Raw genomic sequence first — 19,783 nt, 5'->3', positions numbered from 1 at the left:
TTGTGAAGACTCCCATGTATGTGTAAAAATTCCATTAAATCTGTATGCTCTTTTCTTATTGATCTATTTCCTTGCGATGTTCAAACCCAGCCAGGGACCCTCAGGGGGTTGAGGAAAACTTTTTTGTTCTCCTCTACAGTCAATGACAATGGGCAGACCTCTGGAAGGAGGTGTAACCTTGGGGAGACATTTTCCTCTGGCCAGGGACAAGGCCCAGTGAGAGGCACAGGTGTGAATATTTAGCTGCTGATATTTTTAGCAGCAAATGAAATTGATGTGTTGGCCCTGAAGGGGACATCCAGGCAGATCATCACATTATTCATGATGATAACCTCTCAAAGGTTAAATGTTTCCCATTAATATTAACTTTATTTATAGACATGTTATTCTCCTGTCACTATTATTAATACAAATATCCCTTCCATTGTATTTCCTAAAAGATGTTTTAGTGCAGGAAAACTGTTGACTTTTACCTAATAATTATGTAACTTCCCACTTTACTAAATTACTTTTTAAAAATTTTATCATCTTAGTTTCCACAAGTATATACGTCTAAGCCAACCCTTACTTAAAATGGCAATTTGTTTCTGGAAAAGCAAACCTAGGTCAATTTTCATCATTAGAACATTAACTATAAGTGACATTATTGGTTTACAATTTCTTCAGTAGTTAACAAAAAAATCATGTGATAGGTTATGTAATTGAAACTCTTATGCAAAAAGAATACAAAAGAACAGACAAAATAAATCAATATTAGCAAAGCAAACGATGCATGAAATTGCAGCTACTCTCCACTGACAAAGCTAGAGTAGTCTGAAAGAAGACCTTAATGCCATGGTGTCAACTACTCACCTGAGAAGATAACTGCCTGGCCGCTCCCCTCTCTGTGCTCAGCTGCTCCCAAGCCATGGGAAAGCCACATGAGCTCAATCTTGCAAAGACATGCCTCCCAGTAGGAAAAGAAAACATGGAAAGTTATCCCCTATAATGCCAAATTCTTGTAAGTCAAATGGGCATATTTCAGATTATATCTTTTGTGATAATATTTTTTGTTCTTCCCAATTTTTATAACAGTATAGAGTCAGAAAATCGGCTGACACTTCCACAATGTTAAATGATAAGAATAGTCATCACCTTGTCTTGTTCTTTATGCCAATGAGAGACTTATGTACTTTACCATTAATTATGAGGACAGATTTTTCTCTCTCACACTTTTATATATTCTCTCTGCACAAATATAAAGATGAAATAGAAAATAATATATACACATGTATATACAGGTATAGAAAAATTGTATTAGAGCATCCAATTCCTCAGTGTATTCCAAACTAACTGATGTATATTCCAAACTAAATGATGTATTTAGAGTTTTGTTTTTTGCTTTTTTTCTTTCTCTGCTGGTGACTACAGGCACCTTTATTTATTGTATTATATCTTTTTCTTATCTAGTTGTTTTTCCTCATAATTTTTCTCAAGAAACTATGGGGTACATCGAATTCATTCAGGTTTGCACATTTGAACACATCTTCTGTTACTTTTCACCTTGGATGGGATTTTAACTGCAAATAAAATCTGTGTGATTTTTCTTTTCCTCAGATTTAGGAAATTTGCTCCACTATGTTCTATCACTGACTGCTGCCCTGGATAAATCTAAATCTAGCCTGATGTTTTCCTTTTTAGGTTTTTCCCTGTGTGTGTGTATTTTCTGGCCTGGATACTCAGAGAATTCTTTATTGATGATTTCTAGAAACTTTTTTAAAACTATGTTTGTATTAATCTGCTGGAATCATGTTTCCCAGGAGTCAGATTCTCTTCTTTCAATCTATATATTTAACATCTCTCTCTCTCTCTCTCTCTCTCTCTCTCTCTCTCTCTCTATATATATATATATATATATATATATATAACGTTTAATTGGTTCTTTTCTCTTCTTCAAGATAATAATTATTCCAATGCATAATCAATTTCTCCCTTCCTATTTATTGCTCACTTTATGATTTTCACTTCTCTTTCTTTTTTACCTCACTTTTCTTTTCTGCTCTTCTCTGCCACTGCAACATATTTCTGATTGGATTGTCCATGGAGTACTTTCCTTATTTATCTTTCCATTACAATATCACCCTCATTTCCAGATTACTTTCTTTCTTTTTCTTTCTTTCTTTCTTTCTTTCTTTCTTTCTTTCTTTCTTTCTTTCTTTTTCATTCATTTCTTAAGCTCTGCAAGCTCAAAACTGATCTCTTGCTGGTTTTATATAATCTCTTCCTTGAACAGATCTTCTCTGAGGCCTTTAAATACTCAGGCCATATTGCATTAAGTTCTTAGATTTCATGAGCAATAGTTTTACATCAAAGTTTCCACATTTTTAACAATGTCGTCTTACTGGTTTGGGTTATTTCTGTGAAAATCATTATCACACTCCTTTTTTTTTCCTTTAGCTGTGCAGGGCTTTTATACAGTTTCCAAAATAGTTCTTTTTTTTTTTCTTCATTGCTACACATAATTGAATGGGAAGAGCTCATCCTGGACTATTTTCCAGAAATACAGTGATGGGATAAAGCCAGAAGATTGATAAAGGGCTCAAGGCACCTAGAGTAGAAGTTGGTATTTTATTCTACTGTCTATTATATATTTCTCCTTGGCAATTTTACTTTTAGGTATTACTTTGTGCAGGCTACCAGGTAATAACCCTGAATCACCAGATACATTCCACAGCATATCATGGAAAACTTTGAGTATATGTAGCATTTAATCTTTAGTTTATCCTTAGGTGACAAAGCACCCGCAGATGTCTTCCCACTTACATTATTCCTCTGTCTTGGGTTGCATTTAGACTATTTTGTGCAAAGATGGCAGATCTGAAACTTTTCTTTTTTTATCCTCAATTCCCTCCTTCTTTCCTCTCTGGGATATCAAACCAAGAAGGCAGATTTAATTTCACATTCAGACCACACATACCAATTTGATTGTTCCAAACACAGCATTATTTCTTTTTCCCCTCATGAAGTCCCATCTGGTTGGTGGAACTCTGTGCTTTGCCTGCCAAAGCAAAAAGAGAAGAAGAAAAAGAGACAGAACCTTATTTGAAATTATATATAGAATATCAATATAAAACTGAATATCTTCCAGAGAAGTTAATCTTGAGAAAACTAAAAATTCAACTGGAGTTAGAAGGGGGAGAGGGTAATAGCCATTGAGAAATAGGCGATGGAATTGTGTTTTGTTTTATTTTTTATTTATTATCCTATTTTCAGATTTGGAACCAAAAATCTTCCAGCTTACAATTTTAATAAATAAACTGAATTAAGTACTATAAGCATCCATATTGAGCACATTCTTACTGGGTATATTAAAAATAAGACAACATCGGAGGGGAACATGCACCCCAACAGGCAAAGCATATGAAAAAAGGATCATGATTTCTCCTGATTGGTGAAATGCTTGATAAAAACAGTGGTGGACAGGAAGGAAAAAAGACAGATGTTAAAAGAAATGTTTCAAACAGGCTTTACTAACAAACATTTTTTGTTTGTTTGTTTGAAATTTACATGAACTTTAACCTAAGAGGTTCGCATTATATGCTGGTACATATTCTAGAAAATATCCCCAATTGAATCTGTACAAATTGAGGAAATCTGTGGGATGGCTCTTGGTTTTAATAAATTTTTGATCACCTGCTCTCGTTTTGACCTAGTTATCAAAAAATTATAAAAAGCAAGCATTGCACATTTCTATTTTCCAAGTCCATTTGAAATTATTGTTAGTTAATTCTGAGATTTTATAATTTTCCATAAATTGATTAAGTCTATCAGTGGTGGGGAAGGAGGGCAGGGGCGGAACACAAAGGAAACTTTGAGACTAAACTATATTACCAACAATGTAAATATGATAAAGGATGAGTCTTTTGGGGTGAACCCATAAAAAGTGGAAGAAAATTCCATCCAACATGTCAGAAAATTTTATAAAGAGTGATGAAAAACTATTAAGATCCTGGATTTAGGTAGATTATGAGGTCAAAATCCATTCTCTACCACCTTCTAGCAGTGAGACCAGCAAGGTATTTACATGTTCTTCGTCTCAATTTCCTCATCTGTAAATAGTTGATAATAACAGTAACCACTGAAAGGTCAAGTGTATGACTCTTAAAAGAAAATTCTTGAAATTATTTTGAATAATGACTGGTACATTATTACTATTTACATGTCTGTCATTCTTCATAATGTTATTACAATTATTTTTTTTAATTTTTTAATGTTTATTTATTTTTGACAGAGAGAGAAAGAGCATGGGTGGGGGAGTGGCAGGGAGAGAGGGAGACACAGAATCTGAAGCAGGCTCTAGGCTCTGAGCTGTTAGCACAGACCACAATGTGGGGCTTGACTCCATGAACCACAAGACATGACCTGAAGTCAGACTCTTAACCAATTGAGCCACGCAGCCGCTCTTGTTATTACAGTTATTAATCATAGTGTAATTGTACTTTAAGAAAGAAAATAATAAAGGAAGGGGAAACAAGGAAAAATAACAGGAAGTTTAGAAGAATGTGGTATCAGAGAGTTATGAAGAAAGTGCCATACAAAAATTCAATTAAGCATGTGGTCAACATCAACTTGCTAAGATTCAAAATATCGGGCTCAGAATTACAAGGTAGGAATTTGGGAGAGAAGTTGAATGTTGTTACTGGAAGACTAATCAGGGAAGAACCTAGGGTCCCAGATCTAAGAAAAATGGAGTGTTTTTTGAGCTAGTAATTCATAGACTTATGCATGGGAAACAGTATTTGAAACTCAGTTCATCAAAAAGGGGCTTAAGTCATAGCACGTATACAAAAATTCCTGGGACAAAGCATTAGTAGAGATTAAAAGAGAGTCTTATTTGAGGTTGTGAGACTTAACATTTTGTCTAAAACTTCTGAAATATGTACATCTAATTGGATATAAGGCACAGGGTTTGTAAACAAATTCCTTAAATGTGCATTAATCTGTCTGGCCCAGCAGATCTACCCTTCTCCAATATTCAGCAGGAATTTAACCTGCAGCAACACCTCCCTGGTTCTTTGGCTTCTGGTTGGAATCCACAAAAGGGGAGCAACAGAAGGACATTGGAATACAGTATCAAGTATGGTCAGATTATTTATTACTTTACATCTCTTCCTGTGACAGTGGCCCAGGATGCCTGCTTTCCTTGGGAGGGTTTGGTCAGTTTCCTTTCAAGTCCTTCAGTCCTAGGCGTCACTACAGAACTCCACTGTTACTGACTTTGGGGTGCTGCCTCCCAGTTTTCCTACACACACACTTCTTTTCATTTTGTAATTAGTTTCTTCATGTAACTTTCCTCAGCTTCAACACTGAGGTGTTCCATCTCATTCCTGATAAGACTGTGAGAGATTCAAAGCCTTCTTCATATCTCAGCCTGGATACATATTTATCAGAGGTTATATTCATAAATAATAAAAATTAAGCTCAGTATCTTTCTTTTCTTCCTTTTCCCCTTCCTCCCTTACTCTCTCTTTCTTTAATACTTTTTTCCTTCCTCTCTTTTTTCACCATTATCCCTCTTTCTCCCTCCTCCATTCCTTCCTTCCTGCTTTCCTCTGTCCCTCTCTTCCTTCTTTTATTTTCACTCAGAAACACACATGGAGCAATGACTGGATGCTAGATGTTGTTCCAAGGGATGGCATGAAGGTAGTAACTAAATGAAAGACCATCCTGCTGCCATGGATTTTATATTTTAGGGGAGAAAAACAGAAAACATCCACATTATTATTTAGTACTTTAGACAACGGTATCTACTTTGGAGAAAAATCAAGTAGGATAACAGGCTACATTGGGGGGGGCGCCTGGTGGCTTGTGCTATTCCACAAAGTAGTCAGAAAAAGCAACCCTGAAAAAGTCACGTTTAAGTATAGAATGAATGGTGTCAAACTAAGTGAGGAGCTCAGAAGGGATGCATATTCCTGGTAGAAGAGGACACCAGGCAAAGGCAAGAGAGAAATCCCTGACTCTAGGTCAAAAGAATACATGCTTCTCTTTTCTGTCTTCATGTATAACCAAGCTAGATAAACTTTATACTAATCTGATGAAATGCAGAAATCAGAATTTTTTTTCCAGGAACCAAGTAATAAGACAAGAATATTCAGTAAAATGTTTGCTGTTTTATTATCTAGAATATTTATTTTCTTTTTTTAACTGTTTATTTACTTATTTATTTTGAGGTGGGGAGGGGCAGAGAGAGAAAGAGGGAGACAGAGAATTCCAAGCAGGCTCCGCAGCATGAGCATGGAACCTGATGGGGGACTCAAACTCACGAACTGTGATTTCATGACCGGAGCCAAAAGCAAGACTGGGATGCTTAACCAGCTGAGCCACCCAGGTGCCCCTAGAATATTTATTTTCTAACTGTATTGATCCACCTAACGCTACATGGAAATACCTCATATGACAATGAGGATTTATTTTGTAGTTTGAACTTATGTGGACATGTTTCAGCTTAACCTTATTTAAAGTTTTCAACTTTGAAATATTTAGATTCTTTCCTAATTATAAGAAAAAAATCAATTTTAACATCATTAAAAATCAACATGAGTAGGTTTAAAAGCATTTTCTAATTTAAGGATTTGTATTTGGAAATTTCAATGGCATAGGTATCTTTACATGTTATGATATTTTGAAATAGTCTTTCTCTAAATTATGCCAGTCCACTAGAAATTTGAGAGTATTCAAATAAGTGTAGTCATTTATTCAGTTTAATTAATTTAGATTGATATATTTTATATAAAAATATATATAATAATGTAAGTCTAGTTCAGCTTTCTAGAATTCAGTTAGATTAGTTGCCTTAGGCATCTCTACCAAAACATTTTCTACACACTCTTTGAAAAAATTCCCTAACTTTAGACTTACGTGATACCTGTCAACTTAGAATATAAACATGTAAAATTATATTTCCATATTGAAAATGTAATTATGACAATTTATTAACATTAGAATTGCAATTTTTAACATGAAGAAATTCATCCAAATTAATTGCCATCACAAGAGATGTGCTAAATTAAGACTAAATTATGTTCAGATCCAGATGAAGTCAAATTGATATACAAAATCACACTTTGAATTCCTCTGAGAGCATCTTTAATGGTGTGGGCTAGTTCCCACATATTTTAAACATCCCGTACTTAGAGGATAATTCCCTTTAAAGTAATTTATTCTACAACTTTTTTTTTTTTTTTTTTGAGAAAGAGAGAGTGAGGTGGGAGGGATATGGGGAGAGGGAGAAAGAGAGAATCTTAGGCCTTCCACACCCAGCATGGAGCCCAATGCAAGACTCAGTCTTAAGACCCAGAGATCATGACCTCAGCCTAAACCAAGAGGCGGTGGCTTAACCTACTCAGCCAACCAGGCATCTATATATTCTACAACTTTAAGGACATTTGCTGAAAATATTTATTTCTAAATATTTTACAATTTCTCAATTGACACTTCAAAGTTTTAATAAAAGACAATTTTCATTAAGAATCATCACTATTAATAGTATCAGTCAACTTTTGTTGCAATTCTTTTATTAAATTAAAATATTTTATTATTTTAAGGGAAGCTAATGATTCAAAAAGTTAAGAATAAGAGAATGTGAAAGGGATTCTTAATCACACTATTTGTAATTGTAGAATGTTTTTTTAAGTTTACTTATTTTGAGAGAGAGTCAGAGAGAGTAAATGTAGGAGTGGCAGAGAGAGAGGGAGACAGAGAATCCCAAATAGGCTCTGCACTATCAGCACAGAGCCCAGTGAGGGCCTCAAACCCACAAACCTGAGCCAAAACCAACAGTTGGATGCTCAATGGGCTGAGACACCCAGGCATCCCTGTAGAATGTTTTTGAAGTCCTAGTTATTAAAGGTAAGGAATTTTTATAAAAATAAAAATAACAAATACATAACAAATGTTACAAAATGACCAATAAAAAAATGCTACATTGGGTATGCTTTCTAAGGTATTTTCTGTTTATTTTCAGAGAGAGAGAGGGAGAGAGAAAGAGAGAGAGAGAGAGAGAGAGAGAAAATCCCAAGCAGTCTCCATACCATCAGTGCAATCAATGCAGAGCCAGATGCAGGGCTCGAACCCACGAAATGTGAAATCATGACCTGAGCTGAGATCAAGAGTGGGACGCTTAACTGATTGAGCCACTCAGGCACACCCCCCACTTTTTTTTTTTTTTTGGTATTTTGATAAGGCCACTAGTACAGCACTACTCAAGTCTAATAAAGAATAAATTTGAACAATAAATCTTAACTAACAAGACAAGCATAGGGAAATGGTAGCATTGGTTATTTTTGCATTCTTTCTTTTTCCTGGGACTCAAATTGAGATAAATGACTGTGGGGCCATGTATCCCCCAGTGGACCATTTGCTTTTTTCTGCCAGTCTCTGACTGCACACACCTCACAAACCACAAGCCCCATCCATGTTAGCCTAGCATTGCATAATAATTTTAAAGTAATGCTCACTCGGAAGAGGCAGAAATCCATAATTTTTAAACATAAATTTCTAATTTAATAATATGTAATTATTACAAAGTTACAAAATAAGCCTATGCTCTCCCAGCCTAGTTGTAAACATATTCCATTTTATTACAAACATTTTATTTTTCAATGTTTTCTATATGTACTTACATTAAGGATATGAATTACTGTGGTATTGTGATCCTGCCTGTCTAAATGATGTTTTCTTAACATTGACCTTGGTGTCCTAACATCTTTCACTAAAGAAATGTCAACTACTTTGGCATTGTGAAAGTACTTTGTTGTTGTTGTTGTTTTGGTGGTGGTAGTTGTCATTGTTATATGTGTATGCTTTTATTTTGTTTTTACCACATGAGATTTCATGTATTTAACAATGTAATGGAAAATAATTTAAAAACCCTTTTATTTCTAACTTTATTGAGATATACTCCTTTTTCCTCTTTCTTTCTACTTTTTATTAATGTTCCTCAGAACAGTTTTTAGTTTTTTCTCTTTTAGTTTTTAGTTTTTTTAGTTTTAGTTTTTTTCTCTTTTAGTTTTAGTTTTTTTCTCTTTTAATATTTTCTGGAAGATATCCTAATATTTCTAAATGATTGAGATTTCTATTTCTTTTTTAAGCTTTTATTTTAATTCCAGTTAGTTAATGTACAGTGTTATATTAGTTTGAGGTGTACAATATAGAGATAAAACAGTTCCATATATTACCTGGTACTCATCATGGCAAGTGCTCTCCTTAATCCCCATTACTTATTTAACCCATCCGCACGTCCTTCCCCTCTGGTAACCATCAGTTTGTTCTCTATAGTTTAGAGTCTGTTTCTTAGCTGTCTCTTTCTGTCTCTCTTTTTTTCCTTTTGCTCATTCAGTTTGTTTCTTAGATTCCACGTATGCGTAAAACCATATCTTATTTTTCTCAGACTTTCACTTAGCATTATACTCTATAGCTCCCCGTATGTCCTCACAAATGGCAGGATTTCATGCTTTTTTATGCTTGAATAATATGCCATCGTATAAAGATACCACATCTTCTTTAGCCAATCATCAGTTGATAGACACTTGGTGGGCTTCCATATCTCGGCTATTGTAAATAATGCTGCTATAAACATAGGGGCCCATGTATCCCTTTGAATTAGTGTTTTTGTATTCTTTGGGTAAATACCCAGTGATACAATTACTCTATTTTTAACTGTTATGGAATTTCCATACTGTTTTTCAGAGTGACTATATCAGTTTGCATTTCCACCAACAGTTCAAAAAGGTTCCTTTTTCCCCACATCCTCACCAACAGTTGATTCTTGTGTCGATTTTAGCCATTCTGACAGGTGTAAGGTAATATTTCATTGCCGTTTGATATCATTTCACTGATGATAGTGATGTTGAGCATCTTTTCATGAGTCTGTTGGCCATGTGGATGTCTTCTTTGGAGAAATCTATGTTCATGTCTTCTGCCCATTTTTTAATTAAACTATTTGCTTTTTGGATGTTGAGTTTTCTAAATTCTTTATATATTTTGGATACTCACCCTTTAGCAGATATGCCATTTGCAAATATCTTCTCCCATTCCGTATGTTGCCTTTTAGTTGTTTTTTTTTCTTTTTAATGTTTATTTATTTTTGAGAGAGATGGAGACAGAATGCGAGTGGGTTAGGGGAAGAGAGAGAGGGAGACACAGAATCTGAAGCAGGGTACAGGCTCTGAGCTGTCAGCACCAGATCCCGACACGGGGCTTGAACTCACGAGCTGTGAGATCATGACCTGATCCGAAGTCAGACATTTCAACTGACTGAGCCACCCAGGTGCCCCTAGTTGTTTTTTTTTTTTTAATTGTTTTGTTCACTGTGAAAAAACTTTTTATTTTGATGTATCCCCAATAGTTTGTTTTTGTATTTTTCCCTTGCTTCATGGGACTTTTCTGGAAAAAAGTTGCTATAGCCCATGTCAGAAAGGTACTGACAGTGTTCTCTTTTAGGATTTTTTTTTCTACTCAAGGATTTTTATGGTTTCAGATCTCACATTTAGATCTTGAATCCATTTTGAATTTATTTTTGTGTATGGTGTAAGAAAGTGTCCAGTTTCATTCTTCTGAATGTTGCTGTCTAGTTTTCTCAACACCATTTGTTGAAGAGACTACTTTTTCCCATTGAATATTCTTTCCCATTTTGTTAAAGATTAATTGATCATATGCTTGTGGGTTTACTTACTAGTTTTCAGTTCTGCTGTATTGATCTATGTGTCTGTTTTTGTGCCAGTACCATACTGTTTTGATTCCTACAAGCTTGTAATATAACTTGAAGTCCGGAATTGTGATATCTCCAGCTTTGCCTTTTTTTTTTTTTTTTTTTTTTTTTTTTTTCAAGATCACTTTGGCTATTCTGGGTCTTTTGTTGTTCTATAAAAAAAATTGAGTATTGTTTATTCTAGTTCTGTGAGAAATGCTATTGTTATTTTGGTAGGGATTGCATTAAATGTGTACGATGCTTTGGGTCATATAAGCATTTTAATAATATTTGTTCTTCTAGTCCATGATAATGGAACGTCTTTCCATTTTTTTGTGTCATTTCATTTTTTCACCACTCTTTTAAAGTTTTTAGAATACTAGTCTTTTACCTCTTTGGTTAGGTTTCTTCCTGGGTATTTTATTATTTTTGGTACAATTGTAAATGGGATTTTTTTCTTAATTTCTGTTTTTGCTGCTTCATTATTGGGTTATAGAAATGTAACAAATTACTGTGCACTGATTTTTGTATCATGCAACTTTGCTGAATTTGTCAATTCTAGTAGCTTTTTGATGGAGTCTTTTGGGTTTTCTATATATAGTATGTCATCTGCAAATAGTGAAAATTTTGCTGCTTCTTTTACCATTTTGGATGCCTTTTATTTCTTTTTGTTGTTTGATTGCTATAGCTAGCACTTCTAGTACTGTTATATAAAAATGGTGAGAGTAAGCATCCTTTTTTTGTTCCTGACTTTAGGGGAAAGGCTCTCAGTTTTCCCCATTAAGGATGATATTAGCTGTGGATTTTTAATATATGGCCTTTATTATGTTGAGATATGTACTCTCTAATTCTACTTTATTGAGGATTTTTATCATGAATGGGTGTTGTACTTTGTCAAGTTTTTTTTTCTGTGTCTATTGAAATGATCATACAGTTCTTATTCTTTCTTTTATTAATATGATGTATCATTTTGATGGATTTGTGAATATTGAACCTCCCTGGCAACCTAGGAATAAATCCCACCTGATAGTGGTGAATGATTCTTTTTTAATGTATTGATGAATTAGGTTTGCTAATATTTTGTTGAGGATTTTTGCATCAGTGTTCATCAGAGATATTGGCCTGTTATTCTCTTTTCTTGTGGTGTCTTTATCTGGTTTTGGTATCAGGGTAATACTGGCCTCATAGAACGAAATTGGAAAATTTCCCTACTTTTCTATTTTTTGGAATAGTTTGAGAAGAATAAGTATTAACTCTTCTTTAAATGATTGGTAAAATTTGCTTGTGAAGCTATCTGGTACTGGACTTTTGTTTTTGTGAGGTTTCTGATTACTCATTCATTTTTTTTTTTTTTTTTGCTGGTAATTAGTCTGTTCAAATTTTCTATTTCTTCCTGTTTCAGTTTTGGTAGATTATATGTTTCTAGGATTTATCCTTATCCAAGGTTGTACAATTTTTTGACATATAGTTTTTTTTTATAACATTCAATTATAATTGTTTATATTTCTATGGTGCTGGTTTCTCATTTGTGATTTTTTTTTGAGCCCTTTCTCTGTTTTTCTTGATAAGTCTGGCTAGAGGTTTGTCAATTTTGTTAATTTTTTTCGAAGAACCAGCTCTTGGTTTCATTAGTCCATTCTATTGTTTTTTTAGTTTCTGTATCATGTTTTATGCTATAATCTTTATCATTTCCTTCCTTTTGCTGATTTTGTTGTTGTTGTTGTTGTTGTTGCTGCTGTTGTTATTGTTCTTTTTCTAACTCCTTTAGGTGTAAGGTTAGGTTGTTTATTTTAGCTTTTTCTAGCTTCTTGATGTAGGTCTGTATTGTTATAAACTTTCCTCTTAGAACTATTTTTGCTGAATCCCAAAGGTTTGGGTCATTGCATTTTCATTTTCATTTGTTTACATGTACTTTTTTATTTCTACTTTTATTTCCTGGTTGGCCCATTCATTGTTTAATGAATGTGTTATTTAACCCCCATGTATTCGTGGTCTTTCTAATTTTTCCTTGTGGTTCACTACTTATTTCATAGCTTTGAGGTCAGAAAATGTGCATGGTATGACTTCAGTCTTTGGAATTTGTTGACACTTGTTTTATGACCTAATATGTGGTCTATTCTGGAGAATGTTTCATGTGCAATTGAAAGGAATGTGTATTCTGCTGTCGTAAAATGGAATGTTCTGAATATATCTGTTAAATCCATCTGGTCCAGTGTGTCATTCAAAGCCATTGTTTCCTTGTTAATTTTCTGTTTAGATGATCTGTCTATTGATTTAAGTAAGTCCCCTAGTATTATTGTACTTATTATTGATTAGTTTCTTTATGTTTATTATTAACTATTTTATATATTTCAGTTATTCTATTTTTGGTGCATAAGCATTTACAATTTTATGTCTTCTTATTGGATTGTCCCTTTTATTTTTATATAGTGTTCTTCGTTTTCTGTTAGTCTTTGTTTTAAAGTCTGTTTTGTCTCATAAATCGTATTGCTCTGGTTTTCTTTTGACATCCATTTACATGTTAGATGTTTCTCCATCCCCTCACTTTCAATCTGCAGGTGTCTTTAGCTTTCAAATGAATTTCTTGTAAGCACCATATAGATGGCTTTTGGTCTTTTATCCGTTTTATGTTTTGTCTTTTGATTGGAGTGTTTAACCCATTTACATTCAAAGTGATTATCACTAGATATGTATTTATTGCCATTTTATTACCAGTTTTGTGGTTGTTTCTGAATATTTTCTCTGATTCTGCTTGTCTTTCTTTCATGGTTTGCTCGTTTTCTTTAGTGATATATTTGCATTTTTCTCTTAATTCTTTGTATATTTGTTAGTGATATTTGACTTGTGGTTACCATTAAGTTTGTAAATAACATCTTCTTAGCATAGTAGTTCATATGAAGTTGATGGTCATTTAAATTTTAACCCATTTTTACGCGTTTTCTCCCCACATTTTAGGTATATGGCATCATATTTTACATCCTTTTGTTTTGTACATTTCTTGACTTGCATTTCCACTCATAGACCTCTTTAATATTTCTTGCAGCGCTAATTTAGTGGTCATGAACTTCTTTAGTTTTGTTAGTCTGGGAAACTCTTTATCTCTCATATTGTGAATGATAGCCTTGCTGGCTAGAGTATTCTTGGTTGCAGATTTTTCCCATTTTACAGTTTGAAATATCATTCCAATCCTTTCTAGCCTGGAAAGTTTCTGCTGAAAAACTTCTGATAGCATTATGGGGTTTCTCTTATAGATAATTATTTTCTTTTATCTCACTACTTTTAGATTTTTTTCTTTATTACTTTATTTTGCCATTTTATTTATTTGTTTGCTTGTTTGTTTGTTTATTTACAGTTAATTTATTTATTTTGAGAGAGAGAGGGAGAAAGAATCCCAAACATACTCTGCACTATCCAAACAGAACCCAGTGTGGGTCTTGATCTCACAAACATGATATCATGACCTTAGCCAAAATTAAGAGTCAGGCACTTAACTGACTGAGCCACTCAGATGACCCTATTTTGCCATTTTAATTATAACATGTCTTGGGATGGAACTGCTTTTGTTGATTTTGTTGGGGGTTCTCTGTGCTTCCTGGATCTGGGTATTTGTTTCCTTCCCCAGATTAGGGAAGTTTTCAGCTATTATTTCTTCAAATAAACTTTCTGTCCCCTTTTCTTGCTCTTCTTCTGGGACTCCTGCAATGCAAATGTTATGACATTTGGTGGAGTCACTGATTTCCCTAAGTCTATTCTTGTTTTGCATAATTCTTTTTTCTCTCTTCAGTTTGGCTTGACTACTTTCCATTACTCTGTCTTCTAAGTCATTAATTTGTTCCTCTGCTTCTTCCAGCTTGCAATTCATTCCATCAATTTTGTTTTTCAGTTTGCTTATTGAACCCTTTATCTCTTCTATATTATTTCTTATCTTTGAGTTAATGGTCTCATTCATGGCTTCCAGTCTTTTCTCAAGTCCAGTGAATATCTTTATGATCATTACTTTCAATTATCTATCAGGCATGTTACTTATATCTGTTTCACTTAGACGTCTGGACTTGGAATTGCACCCCCCACCCTTTTTTTTTATTTGGGACAAATTCCTTTGTCTTCTCACTTTGTCTAAATCTCTGTGCCCACTTCTGTGTTAAGAAACTTAGCTACATCTCCTGTTCTTAAGAGTAATGACCTTATGAAGAAGAGGTCCTATAGTGTCCTGCAGTATAGTATCCCCTATTTTTCCAGAGCCTGGTACTTCAGAGAATGTTTCCAATGTGTGGTACATGTACTCTGCTGTCATATTCTGTCCACTTTATCCTTCAGGCCAGTCCTCTGCAGAGGGTCTCTTTGCTTCTTGTGGGCAGTGTTTAGTTCCTGGCCTGAACATGGTGAGTTTTAACTCTATGTGCTTCGGTCTGCTTGCGAAAGGAGACCTGTCACTAACACCACTGGAACCAAGGCCCTGAAAAACTCCTGGATCAGGAAATGCAGTTTGGGCAGGGGTGTAGGCCAATATTCTAGGAGAGGGGGTTGCTGCACTGAGACTGAGGCAAGTGTGACTGAGAAGAGCAGTTCCACCAGAGCACAGAGGATAGGACTTGGTGTAAGCAAGTTGGGTAGCAAGCGTTGGCGCTGCTCTGGTCCCTGCAGGTGGCCCCTGTGCTTATGCTGGAGATAGAAATGGTGCTGGCCAGCTCCCTTGTTCCTGGAGGAGGTCTGTCTCTGGATTCTGCCTGTCTGGGATGTACTCCAAGACGAGCAAATAATCTTCCCGCAGTGTGCCCCAGGCACTCTTCAGATCACTTTCCATACTGTATGTGGGGGGCTGGGAGGGGGGCGCTGTTTGCCCTTCCTTCTGTCAGAAAGCAGCACCAGTGCCTCTGGGCACTCCCTGAGCCAAAACCACTTACCTTTCAAATTCCAGGCTTTAAGCCCTGTTGGTTGTAAGAACTTATGAAATTCGGCCCTTCTCACTTTCTAAGCCAATTGCTATGGGGATTGACTTTCCCTGTGTTTTCCCCTGTGTGTTAGTCTGTCTCTCAAACATCTCTGTGACCACAGCTCCCTCCATAACTCAATGAGCAATATCCGTTTCTCTCCCAAACACTGTTGCCTCACTTTTTACCTTCTTTGCTGTGGCCTTTCTCTACCTTTAGTTGTGGGATTTGTTCTGCCAGTCGTCAGGTTGATTTCTGGGGTATGTAGGATGATTTGATAGTTATCTAGTTGTATGTGTGGGACAAGGTGAGCCTAGCATCCTCCTACTCTGCCACTATCTTCCAGACTCCAAGATTATTATTTCTCGATTAACCAATTTAGCTTATTAACCATTGACCTAATATTAATATTGATGGAGAGTTAATTGATTTACATCTCCCATGCATGTAAGCCTGTCCTTTCTGATAATTGCCCTATTTCTTTACCTTAACTGGTAATATTTTAAGTTTCACACAATAAACTTAAATCTGAATATCTTGCTTTTTAAAAATTTTTAATGTTTATTTATTTTTGAGAAGGAGAGAGAGACAGAGGGAAAGGGCCAGAGAGAGAGGGAGACACAGAATCTGAAGCAGGCTCCAGGCTCTGAGCTGTCAGCACAGAGCCCGACACGGGGCTCAAACCCACAAACTGTGAGATCATGACCTGAGCCGAAGTTGGACGCTCAACTGACTGAGCCACCCAGGCGCCCCTGAATATCTTGCTTTATATAAATATAAAATAGTGTCTATTGATTCTTCTCTTCCTAATAAAAAGAGATTATCCAAATTTTCACCATCCTTCTGCCTGTCCTCTCCCACATTTCCCCTCTTATATTATTACACATGTACATTGATTTGCATTTAGTTAATAACATTTTTTTTATTTTTAAAGACAATTAAAATTTCTGTGCTTAGTTCCTCTTAGCTAAAAATTGAGTATGGATAAATAACATTTAATATAAGAAATTTATGTAAATATCATTTACTGCAGATGCAATTAGTGAGAACTGATGGATTGCATTTTCTTCTCTGGCTATCAGTGTTAGTGCCCTGTGGTCGCTCAAAGGAGAAAGTTCCTGGGAGCAAGGTCAAGTAGATTTTCTTTTTGAAATCCACTAATTGCTCAAGTTATGTTGCATGTTAGTTCCATTCATATTTGAATAATGACATAGTTGTGCAAAAAATTTTTTTTTGTTTTATTTTGTTTTCATTCCTAGGACTTTTGATTGCCTTTCCAATTTCTCATTGGAATTTGGAAGATATTTCGCCTTTGTCATTTCCAAAACCTCGTGTGGTTTTTAGAATTCATTTTAATCTTTAAAGTGAACACAACCTTGCTCATGCATTTTGCTCTAACTTTGCCCAAGTACCTTTCAGTTTTTTCACTGAGCTATTAGGTAAGCTGTGTAATATTTCATATGCCACACAATTTTCAATTTTGGTTTCTAATTGCTAGTCATTTCCTTTGAACAGGTTTGTACGATGTAAAATTTCTTCATCTTAGCAGTTCTGTAAATGACTTATTTTTAAAACTCTCATATTTGATGAGATATCAGCTGAGGTATAGGATTTGAAATAAAAATCAGGTTTCTTTAGAAGTTTAAGTGTTACTCCACTCTTCTAGCATTGCTTGTTGTAGATGCCTAACATTATTCAATGTCAAGGGTGAGCAGAGTTGAGGAAGGAAGACTCCAAAATACATTAATTGTCGAGTTGCTGTGAGTTGTCTGGGCAGTGTGGTGGGCAGGTTTAAGCATGGTGGAATATCTTTAAAGGCTTTAGCAATGTCCTGTCAGGTAAGACAGTGTGGTTTTGATTACTCTGTTCCTACATTGAATTTTCAACTGATCCCTGAGCATAGTTTCTTTAGCAAGGAAAAAGACCTTCTATCTGGAATACATGGAGGACAAGATGTGGAGAATAGCACAGATGAGAAGAGGCTAAGCTCTTATCATCTTGAGTAATTATTTTTTTTTTTAATTTTAGCTTGAAATGTCCAAGTCTATCTAAGAGTTGACAGAATACTTACAATGTTGAGTTTTATGTGTCAGTTTGACTGGATTATAATACCCAGTTATTTAATTAAACACTAATCTAAATCTTACTATGATGGTATTTTGTAGACCTGTATTAACATGTATAATCAGTTGAATTTAAGTAAAAATATTACCCTCAGTAATGTGGATGGGCCTCATCCAATCAAAAGGCCTCAAGAGTAAAAACTGAACTTTCTGAGAAGAAAAAGGAATTCTTCATTCAGTCTGCAAAACCAGCCCCTGCCCAGAAGTTTCCACCCTGCCATACATATTTCACAGCCCTCACAACCACACAAACCAATTCTTTGAAATAAACCTTTCTCTCTTATATACATATGCATATGTATATATATGCAAAAAATCTGCATATATATATATACATATATATGTATATATATGTATATGCACATATATATTCAATGAAAAGTTGAAAGAAAGAAAGAAAAAGGAAGGGAGAGAGATAAAAGAAACAAAGCAACAGTTTGCAGAAAGATCTGAAATAGGCTAAAATATAATATTATCTAATGAGAAGATACAATCTTAAGTAAATGAAAGAAGTCAATGATACCTACTCAGGATAAAGTATAAAATTAGAAGGAATAGGATTCTCATCAAGGGGAAATGCAGGAATAAAGATTCTATTTTTGTTTATCACATTCATAGTTTACTTCCAAATCTATTTCATTAAAGCTAAAAACCTATGAAATGAACAAAACTTTGTGAAATGAACAAAACTGTAAATAGACTAAGGGAAATACATTGTCACTTATAATGGTCTCTAGAATTAATGGGACAGCATGGAACAACTGAACCTGAGAACAAAACCATTCCTGTTGATATTGGACAGAACTGGAAGATTGTTCAAGTCAGAGACTGCTTTCCTACTCTCTAAAACTCAGAGCTTGAAAGAGAGAAATTAAGAAATTTAGAAAAAACTCACACTTTAAGGTAAATAAAAAAACTACTATAAATATATTTAGCTATGATTATTTGACAGAGCTTAGTAAGGTACATTTATACTATGATTTTTAAATTTTACCTCTAGGCTACATCTATTTTTTCATTTAAATCATAGCACTATGAAAGATGACATGTGTTAATAGATGGAATATCAAATTATTCTTGATGTTCTTAATGGAAAATCTTACTTTCATTCACAGTAGTTTTTTGACTATCTAATCTGAGCCTGGATTTTAGGGCATGGATAAACACATGGAAACACAAACACACAATATTTTATAATAAAATATTGTACATATCATATATATTTTAGTATATGTATATGATAAAATACCTGGAAATTCATAACAAATTATCCAAGTCAAAATATTTCAAATTGCATTTGAACCCCTTCCTTCCTTCCTTCCTTCCTTCCTTCCTTCCTTCCTTCCTTCTTTCTTTCTTTCCTGCCTTCCTTCCTTCCTTCCTTCCTTCCTTCCTTCCTTCCTTCCTTCCTTCCATAAATCAGAGGCTTGACATCTTGAGTCCTTTAACACAGGGATCAGCAAACTATGGCCCATGGACTAAATCTGGCCTACTGTCTATTGCACAGCCCACAAGCTAAGATAGATTTTACATTCTTAAATGGTTGGGGAAAAAAATCAAAGGATGAATATATTCCTTGACATGTGAAAAATACATGAAATTCAATCCCAGTACCTATAAGTAAAGTTTTATTGGACAACAACCATGTTCACTTGTTTCTAACTTATCTATGGTTTCTTTCATGCTATACAGCAGAGTCACGTAGTTGAGACAGACTATAGGCCTGCGGTGCTGAAAGCATTTGCCAAGATGCTATTACAGAAAAGTTTGCCAACCTTGGTTTTACCACATAGTGCACTGGGGAGAAGATACATTTGCTGTCCAGGCATATTGTTTTGAAAGGCTATGAAGCAGCATAAAGACTCAACTATTTTGAGAGTCCTATTACATATTTCTGCTCTTCTACCTTAAATAAAAGTATAATAAACCTGTATTGAGTTTCATCCTAGTGGCTTTACACGCAATCTCCGATTTAGAAAAGCTGGCAGTATCATACAGGA

The sequence above is a fragment of the Lynx rufus genome, unplaced genomic scaffold (genome assembly GCF_022079265.1).
Source record: "Lynx rufus isolate CCGP_SWC_20201006 ecotype Redwood Valley unplaced genomic scaffold, mLynRuf1.p SCAF_1, whole genome shotgun sequence".
In the NCBI taxonomy this organism is placed as follows: domain Eukaryota; kingdom Metazoa; phylum Chordata; class Mammalia; order Carnivora; family Felidae; genus Lynx; species Lynx rufus.
Note: the sequence above shows the minus strand (reverse complement) of the source record.